This window comes from Gymnoscopelus braueri (genome assembly GCF_963280865.1).
Source record: "Gymnoscopelus braueri genome assembly, chromosome: 17".
NCBI lineage: Eukaryota > Metazoa > Chordata > Actinopteri > Myctophiformes > Myctophidae > Gymnoscopelus > Gymnoscopelus braueri.
The window spans coordinates 2,693,845-2,709,403 of NC_137617.1; positions in this window are offsets into that span (position 1 = coordinate 2,693,845).

The following is a 15,559-nucleotide window of genomic DNA, read 5'->3' on the forward strand; positions in this document are numbered from 1 at the left end:
GTCCAGTGAGGTCAGAGGTCAGAAAAGTGCCGTTTTCAGACAACAGTGGACACTGGACAGGCACCGGTGGACACTGCCGACACTTCTGACATACGCACACGTGCGGGGACACCTCCCCTACAACGCCACACTCTCGGATAAGCCCGAGAGGTGTAAAGAAAAGTGTGGCGGACCGTCCAGTGAGGTCAGAGGTCAGAAAAGTGCAGTTTTCAGACAACGGTGGACACTGGACCGGCGCCGGCGGACACTGCCGACACTTCTGACATACGCACGCGTGCGGGGACACCTCCCCTACAACGCCACACTCTCGGATAAGCCCGAGAGATGTAAAAAGAAGTGTGGCGGACCGTCCAGTGAGGTCAGAGGTCAGAAAAGTGCAGTTTTCAGACAACGGGGACACTGGACCGGCGCCGGCGGACACTGCCGACACTTCTGACATACGCACGCGTGCGGGGACACCTCCCCTACAACGCCACACTCTCGGATAAGCCCGAGAGGTGTAAAAAAAAGTGTGGCGGACCGTCCAGTGAGGTCAGAGGTCAGAAAAGTGCCGTTTTCAGAAAACAGTGGACACCGGCGTGGCGGACCGTCCAGTGAGGTCAGAGGTCAGAAAAGTGCAGTTTTCAGACAACGGTGGACACTGGACCGGCGCCGGCGGACACTGCCGACACTTCTGACATACGCACGCGTGCGGGGACACCTCCCCTACAACGCCACACTCTCGGATAAGCCCGAGAGATGTAAAAAGAAGTGTGGCGGACCGTCCAGTGAGGTCAGAGGTCAGAAAAGTGCAGTTTTCAGACAACGGTGGACACTGGACCGGCGCCGGCGGACACTGCCGACACTTCTGACATACGCACGCGTGCGGGGACACCTCCCCTACAACGCCACACTCTCGGATAAGCCCGAGAGGTGTAAACAAAAGTGTGGCGGACCGTCCAGTGAGGTCAGAGGTCAGAAAAGTGCCGTTTTCAGAAAACAGTGGACACTGGACAGGCACCGGTGGACACTGCCGACACTTCTGACATACGCACACGTGCGGGGACACCTCCCCTACAACGCCACACTCTCGGATAAGCCCGAGAGGTGTAAAGAAAAGTGTGGCGGACCGTCCAGTGAGGTCAGAGGTCAGAAAAGTGCAGTTTTCAGACAACGGTGGACACTGGACCGGCGCCGGCGGACACTGCCGACACTTCTGACATACGCACGCGTGCGGGGACACCTCCCCTACAACGCCACACTCTCGGATAAGCCCGAGAGGTGTAAAAAAAAGTGTGGCGGACCGTCCAGTGAGGTCAGAGGTCAGAAAAGTGCCGTTTTCAGACAACAGTGGACACTGGACAGGCACCGGTGGACACTGCCGACACTTCTGACATACGCACACGTGCGGGGACACGTGTAAAGAAAAGTGTGGCGGACCGTCCAGTGCGGTCAGAGGTCAGAAAAGTGCAGTTTTCAGACAACGGTGGACACTGGACCGGCGCCGGCGGACACTGCCGACACTTCTGACATACGCACGCGTGCGGGGACACCTCCCCTACAACGCCACACTCTCGGATAAGCCCGAGAGATGTAAAAAAAAGTGTGGCGGACCGTCCAGTGAGGTCAGAGGTCAGAAAAGTGCAGTTTTCAGACAACGGTGGACACTGGACCGGCGCCGGCGGACACTGCCGACACTTCTGACATACGCACGCGTGCGGGGACACCTCCCCTACAACGCCACACTCTCGGATAAGCCCGAGAGGTGTAAAAAAAAGTGTGGCGGACCGTCCAGTGAGGTCAGAGGTCAGAAAAGTGCAGTTTTCAGACAACGGTGGACACTGGACCGGCGCCGGCGGACACTGCCGACACTTCTGACATACGCACGCGTGCGGGGACACCTCCCCTACAACGCCAAACTCTCGGATAAGCCCGAGAGGTGTAAAGAAAAGTGTGGCGGACCGTCCAGTGCGGTCAGAGGTCAGAAAAGTGCAGTTTTCAGACAACGGTGGACACTGGACCGGCGCCGGCGGACACTGCCGACACTTCTGACATACGCACGCGTGCGGGGACACCTCCCCTACAACGCCACACTCTCGGATAAGCCCGAGAGATGTAAAAAAAAGTGTGGCGGACCGTCCAGTGAGGTCAGAGGTCAGAAAAGTGCAGTTTTCAGACAACGGTGGACACTGGACCGGCGCCGGCGGACACTGCCGACACTTCTGACATACGCACGCGTGCGGGGACACCTCCCCTACAACGCCACACTCTCGGATAAGCCCGAGAGGTGTAAAAAAAAGTGTGGCGGACCGTCCAGTGAGGTCAGAGGTCAGAAAAGTGCCGTTTTCAGACAACAGTGGACACTGGACAGGCACCGGTGGACACTGCCGACACTTCTGACATACGCACACGTGCGGGGACACCTCCCCTACAACGCCACACTCTCGGATAAGCCCGAGAGGTGTAAAGAAAAGTGTGGCGGACCGTCCAGTGAGGTCAGAGGTCAGAAAAGTGCAGTTTTCAGACAACGGTGGACACTGGACCGGCGCCGGCGGACACTGCCGACACTTCTGACATACGCACGCGTGCGGGGACACCTCCCCTACAACGCCACACTCTCGGATAAGCCCGAGAGATGTAAAAAGAAGTGTGGCGGACCGTCCAGTGAGGTCAGAGGTCAGAAAAGTGCAGTTTTCAGACAACGGGGACACTGGACCGGCGCCGGCGGACACTGCCGACACTTCTGACATACGCACGCGTGCGGGGACACCTCCCCTACAACGCCACACTCTCGGATAAGCCCGAGAGGTGTAAAAAAAAGTGTGGCGGACCGTCCAGTGAGGTCAGAGGTCAGAAAAGTGCCGTTTTCAGAAAACAGTGGACACCGGCGTGGCGGACCGTCCAGTGAGGTCAGAGGTCAGAAAAGTGCAGTTTTCAGACAACGGTGGACACTGGACCGGCGCCGGCGGACACTGCCGACACTTCTGACATACGCACGCGTGCGGGGACACCTCCCCTACAACGCCAGACTCTCGGATAAGCCCGAGAGGTGTAAAGAAAAGTGTGGCGGACCGTCCAGTGAGGTCAGAGGTCAGAAAAGTGCAGTTTTCAGACAACGGTGGACACTGGACCGGCGCCGGCGGACACTGCCGACACTTCTGACATACGCACGCGTGCGGGGACACCTCCCCTACAACACCAGACTCTCGGATAAGCCCGAGAGGTGTAAAGAAAAGTGTGGCGGACCGTCCAGTGCGGTCAGAGGTCAGAAAAGTGCAGTTTTCAGACAACGGTGGACACTGGACCGGCGCCGGCGGACACTGCCGACACTTCTGACATACGCACGCGTGCGGGGACACCTCCCCTACAACGCCACACTCTCGGATAAGCCCGAGAGATGTAAAAAAAAGTGTGGCGGACCGTCCAGTGAGGTCAGAGGTCAGAAAAGTGCAGTTTTCAGACAACGGTGGACACTGGACCGGCGCCGGCGGACACTGCCGACACTTCTGACATACGCACGCGTGCGGGGACACCTCCCCTACAACGCCACACTCTCGGATAAGCCCGAGAGGTGTAAAAAAAAGTGTGGCGGACCGTCCAGTGAGGTCAGAGGTCAGAAAAGTGCCGTTTTCAGACAACAGTGGACACTGGACAGGCACCGGTGGACACTGCCGACACTTCTGACATACGCACACGTGCGGGGACACCTCCCCTACAACGCCACACTCTCGGATAAGCCCGAGAGGTGTAAAGAAAAGTGTGGCGGACCGTCCAGTGAGGTCAGAGGTCAGAAAAGTGCAGTTTTCAGACAACGGTGGACACTGGACCGGCGCCGGCGGACACTGCCGACACTTCTGACATACGCACGCGTGCGGGGACACCTCCCCTACAACGCCACACTCTCGGATAAGCCCGAGAGATGTAAAAAGAAGTGTGGCGGACCGTCCAGTGAGGTCAGAGGTCAGAAAAGTGCAGTTTTCAGACAACGGTGGACACTGGACCGGCGCCGGCGGACACTGCCGACACTTCTGACATACGCACGCGTGCGGGGACACCTCCCCTACAACGCCACACTCTCGGATAAGCCCGAGAGGTGTAAACAAAAGTGTGGCGGACCGTCCAGTGAGGTCAGAGGTCAGAAAAGTGCCGTTTTCAGAAAACAGTGGACACTGGACAGGCACCGGTGGACACTGCCGACACTTCTGACATACGCACACGTGCGGGGACACCTCCCCTACAACGCCACACTCTCGGATAAGCCCGAGAGGTGTAAAGAAAAGTGTGGCGGACCGTCCAGTGAGGTCAGAGGTCAGAAAAGTGCAGTTTTCAGACAACGGTGGACACTGGACCGGCGCCGGCGGACACTGCCGACACTTCTGACATACGCACGCGTGCGGGGACACCTCCCCTACAACGCCACACTCTCGGATAAGCCCGAGAGGTGTAAAAAAAAGTGTGGCGGACCGTCCAGTGAGGTCAGAGGTCAGAAAAGTGCCGTTTTCAGACAACAGTGGACACTGGACAGGCACCGGTGGACACTGCCGACACTTCTGACATACGCACACGTGCGGGGACACGTGTAAAGAAAAGTGTGGCGGACCGTCCAGTGCGGTCAGAGGTCAGAAAAGTGCAGTTTTCAGACAACGGTGGACACTGGACCGGCGCCGGCGGACACTGCCGACACTTCTGACATACGCACGCGTGCGGGGACACCTCCCCTACAACGCCACACTCTCGGATAAGCCCGAGAGATGTAAAAAAAAGTGTGGCGGACCGTCCAGTGAGGTCAGAGGTCAGAAAAGTGCAGTTTTCAGACAACGGTGGACACTGGACCGGCGCCGGCGGACACTGCCGACACTTCTGACATACGCACGCGTGCGGGGACACCTCCCCTACAACGCCACACTCTCGGATAAGCCCGAGAGGTGTAAAAAAAAGTGTGGCGGACCGTCCAGTGAGGTCAGAGGTCAGAAAAGTGCAGTTTTCAGACAACGGTGGACACTGGACCGGCGCCGGCGGACACTGCCGACACTTCTGACATACGCACGCGTGCGGGGACACCTCCCCTACAACGCCACACTCTCGGATAAGCCCGAGAGGTGTAAAAAAAAGTGTGGCGGACCGTCCAGTGAGGTCAGAGGTCAGAAAAGTGCCGTTTTCAGACAACAGTGGACACTGGACAGGCACCGGTGGACACTGCCGACACTTCTGACATACGCACACGTGCGGGGACACCTCCCCTACAACGCCACACTCTCGGATAAGCCCGAGAGGTGTAAAGAAAAGTGTGGCGGACCGTCCAGTGAGGTCAGAGGTCAGAAAAGTGCAGTTTTCAGACAACGGTGGACACTGGACCGGCGCCGGCGGACACTGCCGACACTTCTGACATACGCACGCGTGCGGGGACACCTCCCCTACAACGCCACACTCTCGGATAAGCCCGAGAGGTGTAAAAAAAAAGTGTGGCGGACCGTCCAGTGAGGTCAGAGGTCAGAAAAGTGCAGTTTTCAGACAACGGTGGACACTGGACCGGCGCCGGCGGACACTGCCGACACTTCTGACATACGCACGCGTGCGGGGACACCTCCCCTACAACGCCAGACTCTCGGATAAGCCCGAGAGGTGTAAAAAAAAGTGTGGCGGACCGTCCAGTGAGGTCAGAGGTCAGAAAAGTGCCGTTTTCAGACAACAGTGGACACTGGACAGTCACCGGTGGACACTGCCGACACTTCTGACATACGCACGCGTGCGGGGACACCTCCCCTACAACGCCAGACTCTCGGATAAGCCCGAGAGGTGTAAAGAAAAGTGTGGCGGACCGTCCAGTGAGGTCAGAGGTCAGAAAAGTGCAGTTTTCAGACAACGGTGGACACTGGACCGGCGCCGGCGGACACTGCCGACACTTCTGACATACGCACGCGTGCGGGGACACCTCCCCTACAACGCCAGACTCTCGGATAAGCCCAAGAGGTGTAAAGAAAAGTGTGGCGGACCGTCCAGTGAGGTCAGAGGTCAGAGTTTTCAGACAACGGTGGACACTGGACCGGCGCCGGCGGACACTGCCGACACTTCTGACATACGCACGCGTGCGGGGACACCTCCCCTACAACGCCACACACTCGGATAAGCCCGAGAGATGTAAAAAAAAGTGTGGCGGACCGTCCAGTGAGGTCAGAGGTCAGAAAAGTGCAGTTTTCAGACAACGGTGGACACTGGACCGGCGCCGGCGGACACTGCCGACACTTCTGACATACGCACGCGTGCGGGGACACCTCCCCTACAACGCCACACTCTCGGATAAGCCTGAGAGATGTAAAAAAAAGTGTGGCGGACCGTCCAGTGAGGTCAGAGGTCAGAAAAGTGCAGTTTTCAGACAACGGTGGACACTGGACCGGCGCCGGCGGACACTGCCGACACTTCTGACATACGCACGCGTGCGGGGACACCTCCCCTACAACGCCAGACTCTCGGATAAGCCCGAGAGGTGTAAAGAAAAGTGTGGCGGACCGTCCAGTGAGGTCAGAGGTCAGAAAAGTGCAGTTTTCAGACAACGGTGGACACTGGACCGGCGCCGGCGGACACTGCCGACACTTCTGACATACGCACGCGTGCGGGGACACCTCCCCTACAACGCCAGACTCTCGGATAAGCCCGAGAGGTGTAAAGAAAAGTGTGGCGGACCGTCCAGTGAGGTCAGAGGTCAGAAAAGTGCAGTTTACAGACAACGGTGGACACTGGACCGGCGCCGGCGGACACTGCCGACACTTCTGACATACGCACGCGTGCGGGGACACCTCCCCTACAACGCCAAACTCTCGGATAAGCCCGAGAGGTGTAAAGAAAAGTGTGGCGGACCGTCCAGTGCGGTCAGAGGTCAGAAAAGTGCAGTTTTCAGACAACGGTGGACACTGGACCGGCGCCGGCGGACACTGCCGACACTTCTGACATACGCACGCGTGCGGGGACACCTCCCCTACAACGCCACACTCTCGGATAAGCCCGAGAGATGTAAAAAAAAGTGTGGCGGACCGTCCAGTGAGGTCAGAGGTCAGAAAAGTGCAGTTTTCAGACAACGGTGGACACTGGACCGGCGCCGGCGGACACTGCCGACACTTCTGACATACGCACGCGTGCGGGGACACCTCCCCTACAACGCCACACTCTCGGATAAGCCCGAGAGGTGTAAAAAAAAGTGTGGCGGACCGTCCAGTGAGGTCAGAGGTCAGAAAAGTGCCGTTTTCAGACAACAGTGGACACTGGACAGGCACCGGTGGACACTGCCGACACTTCTGACATACGCACGCGTGCGGGGACACCTCCCCTACAACGCCAGACTCTCGGATAAGCCCGAGAGGTGTAAAGAAAAGTGTGGCGGACCGTCCAGTGAGGTCAGAGGTCAGAAAAGTGCAGTTTTCAGACAACGGTGGACACTGGACCGGCGCCGGCGGACACTGCCGACACTTCTGACATACGCACGCGTGCGGGGACACCTCCCCTACAACGCCAGACTCTCGGATAAGCCCAAGAGGTGTAAAGAAAAGTGTGGCGGACCGTCCAGTGAGGTCAGAGGTCAGAGTTTTCAGACAACGGTGGACACTGGACCGGCGCCGGCGGACACTGCCGACACTTCTGACATACGCACGCGTGCGGGGACACCTCCCCTACAACGCCACACTCTCGGATAAGCCCGAGAGATGTAAAAAAAAGTGTGGCGGACCGTCCAGTGAGGTCAGAGGTCAGAAAAGTGCAGTTTTCAGACAACGGTGGACACTGGACCGGCGCCGGCGGACACTGCCGTCACTTCTGACATACGCACGCGTGCGGGGACACCTCCCCTACAACGCCACACTCTCGGATAAGCCCGAGAGATGTAAAAAAAAGTGTGGCGGACCGTCCAGTGAGGTCAGAGGTCAGAAAAGTGCAGTTTTCAGACAACGGTGGACACTGGACCGGCGCCGGCGGACACTGCCGACACTTCTGACATACGCACGCGTGCGGGGACACCTCCCCTACAACGCCAGACTCTCGGATAAGCCCGAGAGGTGTAAAGAAAAGTGTGGCGGACCGTCCAGTGAGGTCAGAGGTCAGAAAAGTGCAGTTTACAGACAACGGTGGACACTGGACCGGCGCCGGCGGACACTGCCGACACTTCTGACATACGCACGCGTGCGGGGACACCTCCCCTACAACGCCAAACTCTCGGATAAGCCCGAGAGGTGTAAAGAAAAGTGTGGCGGACCGTCCAGTGCGGTCAGAGGTCAGAAAAGTGCAGTTTTCAGACAACGGTGGACACTGGACCGGCGCCGGCGGACACTGCCGACACTTCTGACATACGCACGCGTGCGGGGACACCTCCCCTACAACGCCACACTCTCGGATAAGCCCGAGAGATGTAAAAAAAAGTGTGGCGGACCGTCCAGTGAGGTCAGAGGTCAGAAAAGTGCAGTTTTCAGACAACGGTGGACACTGGACCGGCGCCGGCGGACACTGCCGACACTTCTGACATACGCACGCGTGCGGGGACACCTCCCCTACAACGCCACACTCTCGGATAAGCCCGAGAGGTGTAAAAAAAAGTGTGGCGGACCGTCCAGTGAGGTCAGAGGTCAGAAAAGTGCCGTTTTCAGACAACAGTGGACACTGGACAGGCACCGGTGGACACTGCCGACACTTCTGACATACATACACGTGCGGGGACACCTCCCCTACAACGCCACACTCTCGGATAAGCCCGAGAGGTGTAAAGAAAAGTGTGGCGGACCGTCCAGTGAGGTCAGAGGTCAGAAAAGTGCAGTTTTCAGACAACGGTGGACACTGGACCGGCGCCGGCGGACACTGCCGACACTTCTGACATACGCACGCGTGCGGGGACACCTCCCCTACAACGCCACACTCTCGGATAAGCCCGAGAGATGTAAAAAGAAGTGTGGCGGACCGTCCAGTGAGGTCAGAGGTCAGAAAAGTGCAGTTTTCAGACAACGGGGACACTGGACCGGCGCCGGCGGACACTGCCGACACTTCTGACATACGCACGCGTGCGGGGACACCTCCCCTACAACGCCACACTCTCGGATAAGCCCGAGAGGTGTAAAAAAAAGTGTGGCGGACCGTCCAGTGAGGTCAGAGGTCAGAAAAGTGCCGTTTTCAGAAAACAGTGGACACCGGCGTGGCGGACCGTCCAGTGAGGTCAGAGGTCAGAAAAGTGCAGTTTTCAGACAACGGTGGACACTGGACCGGCGCCGGCGGACACTGCCGACACTTCTGACATACGCACGCGTGCGGGGACACCTCCCCTACAACGCCACACTCTCGGATAAGCCCGAGAGATGTAAAAAAAAGTGTGGCGGACCGTCCAGTGAGGTCAGAGGTCAGAAAAGTGCAGTTTTCAGACAACGGTGGACACTGGACCGGCGCCGGCGGACACTGCCGACACTTCTGACATACGCACGCGTGCGGGGACACCTCCCCTACAACGCCAGACTCTCGGATAAGCCCGAGAGGTGTAAAGAAAAGTGTGGCGGACCGTCCAGTGAGGTCAGAGGTCAGAAAAGTGCAGTTTACAGACAACGGTGGACACTGGACCGGCGCCGGCGGACACTGCCGACACTTCTGACATACGCACGCGTGCGGGGACACCTCCCCTACAACGCCAAACTCTCGGATAAGCCCGAGAGGTGTAAAGAAAAGTGTGGCGGACCGTCCAGTGCGGTCAGAGGTCAGAAAAGTGCAGTTTTCAGACAACGGTGGACACTGGACCGGCGCCGGCGGACACTGCCGACACTTCTGACATACGCACGCGTGCGGGGACACCTCCCCTACAACGCCACACTCTCGGATAAGCCCGAGAGATGTAAAAAAAAGTGTGGCGGACCGTCCAGTGAGGTCAGAGGTCAGAAAAGTGCAGTTTTCAGACAACGGTGGACACTGGACCGGCGCCGGCGGACACTGCCGACACTTCTGACATACGCACGCGTGCGGGGACACCTCCCCTACAACGCCACACTCTCGGATAAGCCCGAGAGGTGTAAAAAAAAGTGTGGCGGACCGTCCAGTGAGGTCAGAGGTCAGAAAAGTGCCGTTTTCAGACAACAGTGGACACTGGACAGGCACCGGTGGACACTGCCGACACTTCTGACATACGCACACGTGCGGGGACACCTCCCCTACAACGCCACACTCTCGGATAAGCCCGAGAGGTGTAAAGAAAAGTTTGGCGGACCGTCCAGTGAGGTCAGAGGTCAGAAAAGTGCAGTTTTCAGACAACGGTGGACACTGGACCGGCGCCGGCGGACACTGCCGACACTTCTGACATACGCACGCGTGCGGGGACACCTCCCCTACAACGCCACACTCTCGGATAAGCCCGAGAGATGTAAAAAGAAGTGTGGCGGACCGTCCAGTGAGGTCAGAGGTCAGAAAAGTGCAGTTTTCAGACAACGGGGACACTGGACCGGCGCCGGCGGACACTGCCGACACTTCTGACATACGCACGCGTGCGGGGACACCTCCCCTACAACGCCACACTCTCGGATAAGCCCGAGAGGTGTAAAAAAAAGTGTGGCGGACCGTCCAGTGAGGTCAGAGGTCAGAAAAGTGCCGTTTTCAGAAAACAGTGGACACCGGCGTGGCGGACCGTCCAGTGAGGTCAGAGGTCAGAAAAGTGCAGTTTTCAGACAACGGTGGACACTGGACCGGCGCCGGCGGACACTGCCGACACTTCTGACATACGCACGCGTGCGGGGACACCTCCCCTACAACGCCAGACTCTCGGATAAGCCCGAGAGGTGTAAAGAAAAGTGTGGCGGACCGTCCAGTGAGGTCAGAGGTCAGAAAAGTGCAGTTTTCAGACAACGGTGGACACTGGACCGGCGCCGGCGGACACTGCCGACACTTCTGACATACGCACGCGTGCGGGGACACCTCCCCTACAACACCAGACTCTCGGATAAGCCCGAGAGGTGTAAAGAAAAGTGTGGCGGACCGTCCAGTGCGGTCAGAGGTCAGAAAAGTGCAGTTTTCAGACAACGGTGGACACTGGACCGGCGCCGGCGGACACTGCCGACACTTCTGACATACGCACGCGTGCGGGGACACCTCCCCTACAACGCCACACTCTCGGATAAGCCCGAGAGATGTAAAAAAAAGTGTGGCGGACCGTCCAGTGAGGTCAGAGGTCAGAAAAGTGCAGTTTTCAGACAACGGTGGACACTGGACCGGCGCCGGCGGACACTGCCGACACTTCTGACATACGCACGCGTGCGGGGACACCTCCCCTACAACGCCACACTCTCGGATAAGCCCGAGAGGTGTAAAAAAAAGTGTGGCGGACCGTCCAGTGAGGTCAGAGGTCAGAAAAGTGCCGTTTTCAGACAACAGTGGACACTGGACAGGCACCGGTGGACACTGCCGACACTTCTGACATACGCACACGTGCGGGGACACCTCCCCTACAACGCCACACTCTCGGATAAGCCCGAGAGGTGTAAAGAAAAGTGTGGCGGACCGTCCAGTGAGGTCAGAGGTCAGAAAAGTGCAGTTTTCAGACAACGGTGGACACTGGACCGGCGCCGGCGGACACTGCCGACACTTCTGACATACGCACGCGTGCGGGGACACCTCCCCTACAACGCCACACTCTCGGATAAGCCCGAGAGATGTAAAAAGAAGTGTGGCGGACCGTCCAGTGAGGTCAGAGGTCAGAAAAGTGCAGTTTTCAGACAACGGTGGACACTGGACCGGCGCCGGCGGACACTGCCGACACTTCTGACATACGCACGCGTGCGGGGACACCTCCCCTACAACGCCACACTCTCGGATAAGCCCGAGAGGTGTAAAAAAAAGTGTGGCGGACCGTCCAGTGAGGTCAGAGGTCAGAAAAGTGCCGTTTTCAGAAAACAGTGGACACTGGACAGGCACCGGTGGACACTGCCGACACTTCTGACATACGCACACGTGCGGGGACACCTCCCCTACAACGCCACACTCTCGGATAAGCCCGAGAGGTGTAAAGAAAAGTGTGGCGGACCGTCCAGTGAGGTCAGAGGTCAGAAAAGTGCAGTTTTCAGACAACGGTGGACACTGGACCGGCGCCGGCGGACACTGCCGACACTTCTGACATACGCACGCGTGCGGGGACACCTCCCCTACAACGCCACACTCTCGGATAAGCCCGAGAGGTGTAAAAAAAAGTGTGGCGGACCGTCCAGTGAGGTCAGAGGTCAGAAAAGTGCCGTTTTCAGACAACAGTGGACACTGGACAGGCACCGGTGGACACTGCCGACACTTCTGACATACGCACACGTGCGGGGACACGTGTAAAGAAAAGTGTGGCGGACCGTCCAGTGCGGTCAGAGGTCAGAAAAGTGCAGTTTTCAGACAACGGTGGACACTGGACCGGCGCCGGCGGACACTGCCGACACTTCTGACATACGCACGCGTGCAGGGACACCTCCCCTACAACGCCACACTCTCGGATAAGCCCGAGAGATGTAAAAAAAAGTGTGGCGGACCGTCCAGTGAGGTCAGAGGTCAGAAAAGTGCAGTTTTCAGACAACGGTGGACACTGGACCGGCGCCGGCGGACACTGCCGACACTTCTGACATACGCACGCGTGCGGGGACACCTCCCCTACAACGCCACACTCTCGGATAAGCCCGAGAGGTGTAAAAAAAAGTGTGGCGGACCGTCCAGTGAGGTCAGAGGTCAGAAAAGTGCAGTTTTCAGACAACGGTGGACACTGGACCGGCGCCGGCGGACACTGCCGACACTTCTGACATACGCACGCGTGCGGGGACACCTCCCCTACAACGCCACACTCTCGGATAAGCCCGAGAGGTGTAAAAAAAAGTGTGGCGGACCGTCCAGTGAGGTCAGAGGTCAGAAAAGTGCCGTTTTCAGACAACAGTGGACACTGGACAGGCACCGGTGGACACTGCCGACACTTCTGACATACGCACACGTGCGGGGACACCTCCCCTACAACGCCACACTCTCGGATAAGCCCGAGAGGTGTAAAGAAAAGTGTGGCGGACCGTCCAGTGAGGTCAGAGGTCAGAAAAGTGCAGTTTTCAGACAACGGTGGACACTGGACCGGCGCCGGCGGACACTGCCGACACTTCTGACATACGCACGCGTGCGGGGACACCTCCCCTACAACGCCACACTCTCGGATAAGCCCGAGAGATGTAAAAAGAAGTGTGGCGGACCGTCCAGTGAGGTCAGAGGTCAGAAAAGTGCAGTTTTCAGACAACGGTGGACACTGGACCGGCGCCGGCGGACACTGCCGACACTTCTGACATACGCACGCGTGCGGGGACACCTCCCCTACAACGCCACACTCTCGGATAAGCCCGAGAGGTGTAAAAAAAAGTGTGGCGGACCGTCCAGTGAGGTCAGAGGTCAGAAAAGTGCCGTTTTCAGAAAACAGTGGACACTGGACAGGCACCGGTGGACACTGCCGACACTTCTGACATACGCACACGTGCGGGGACACCTCCCCTACAACGCCACACTCTCGGATAAGCCCGAGAGGTGTAAAGAAAAGTGTGGCGGACCGTCCAGTGAGGTCAGAGGTCAGAAAAGTGCAGTTTTCAGACAACGGTGGACACTGGACCGGCGCCGGCGGACACTGCCGACACTTCTGACATACGCACGCGTGCGGGGACACCTCCCCTACAACGCCACACTCTCGGATAAGCCCGAGAGGTGTAAAAAAAAGTGTGGCGGACCGTCCAGTGAGGTCAGAGGTCAGAAAAGTGCCGTTTTCAGACAACAGTGGACACTGGACAGGCACCGGTGGACACTGCCGACACTTCTGACATACGCACACGTGCGGGGACACCTCCCCTACAACGCCACACTCTCGGATAAGCCCGAGAGGTGTAAAGAAAAGTGTGGCGGACCGTCCAGTGAGGTCAGAGGTCAGAAAAGTGCAGTTTTCAGACAACGGTGGACACTGGACCGGCGCCGGCGGACACTGCCGACACTTCTGACATACGCACGCGTGCGGGGACACCTCCCCTACAACGCCACACTCTCGGATAAGCCCGAGAGATGTAAAAAGAAGTGTGGCGGACCGTCCAGTGAGGTCAGAGGTCAGAAAAGTGCAGTTTTCAGACAACGGTGGACACTGGACCGGCGCCGGCGGACACTGCCGACACTTCTGACATACGCACGCGTGCGGGGACACCTCCCCTACAACGCCACACTCTCGGATAAGCCCGAGAGGTGTAAAAAAAAGTGTGGCGGACCGTCCAGTGAGGTCAGAGGTCAGAAAAGTGCAGTTTTCAGACAACGGTGGACACTGGACCGGCGCCGGCGGACACTGCCGACACTTCTGACATACGCACGCGTGCGGGGACACCTCCCCTACAACGCCACACTCTCGGATAAGCCCGAGAGGTGTAAAAAAAAGTGTGGCGGACCGTCCAGTGAGGTCAGAGGTCAGAAAAGTGCCGTTTTCAGACAACAGTGGACACTGGACAGGCACCGGTGGACACTGCCGACACTTCTGACATACGCACACGTGCGGGGACACCTCCCCTACAACGCCACACTCTCGGATAAGCCCGAGAGGTGTAAAGAAAAGTGTGGCGGACCGTCCAGTGAGGTCAGAGGTCAGAAAAGTGCAGTTTTCAGACAACGGTGGACACTGGACCGGCGCCGGCGGACACTGCCGACACTTCTGACATACGCACGCGTGCGGGGACACCTCCCCTACAACGCCACACTCTCGGATAAGCCCGAGAGGTGTAAAAAAAAAGTGTGGCGGACCGTCCAGTGAGGTCAGAGGTCAGAAAAGTGCAGTTTTCAGACAACGGTGGACACTGGACCGGCGCCGGCGGACACTGCCGACACTTCTGACATACGCACGCGTGCGGGGACACCTCCCCTACAACGCCAGACTCTCGGATAAGCCCGAGAGGTGTAAAAAAAAGTGTGGCGGACCGTCCAGTGAGGTCAGAGGTCAGAAAAGTGCCGTTTTCAGACAACAGTGGACACTGGACAGTCACCGGTGGACACTGCCGACACTTCTGACATACGCACGCGTGCGGGGACACCTCCCCTACAACGCCAGACTCTCGGATAAGCCCGAGAGGTGTAAAGAAAAGTGTGGCGGACCGTCCAGTGAGGTCAGAGGTCAGAAAAGTGCAGTTTTCAGACAACGGTGGACACTGGACCGGCGCCGGCGGACACTGCCGACACTTCTGACATACGCACGCGTGCGGGGACACCTCCCCTACAACGCCAGACTCTCGGATAAGCCCAAGAGGTGTAAAGAAAAGTGTGGCGGACCGTCCAGTGAGGTCAGAGGTCAGAGTTTTCAGACAACGGTGGACACTGGACCGGCGCCGGCGGACACTGCCGACACTTCTGACATACGCACGCGTGCGGGGACACCTCCCCTACAACGCCACACACTCGGATAAGCCCGAGAGATGTAAAAAAAAGTGTGGCGGACCGTCCAGTGAGGTCAGAGGTCAGAAAAGTGCAGTTTTCAGACAACGGTGGACACTGGACCGGCGCCGGCGGACACTGCCGACACTTCTGACATACGCACGCGTGCGGGGACACCTCCCCT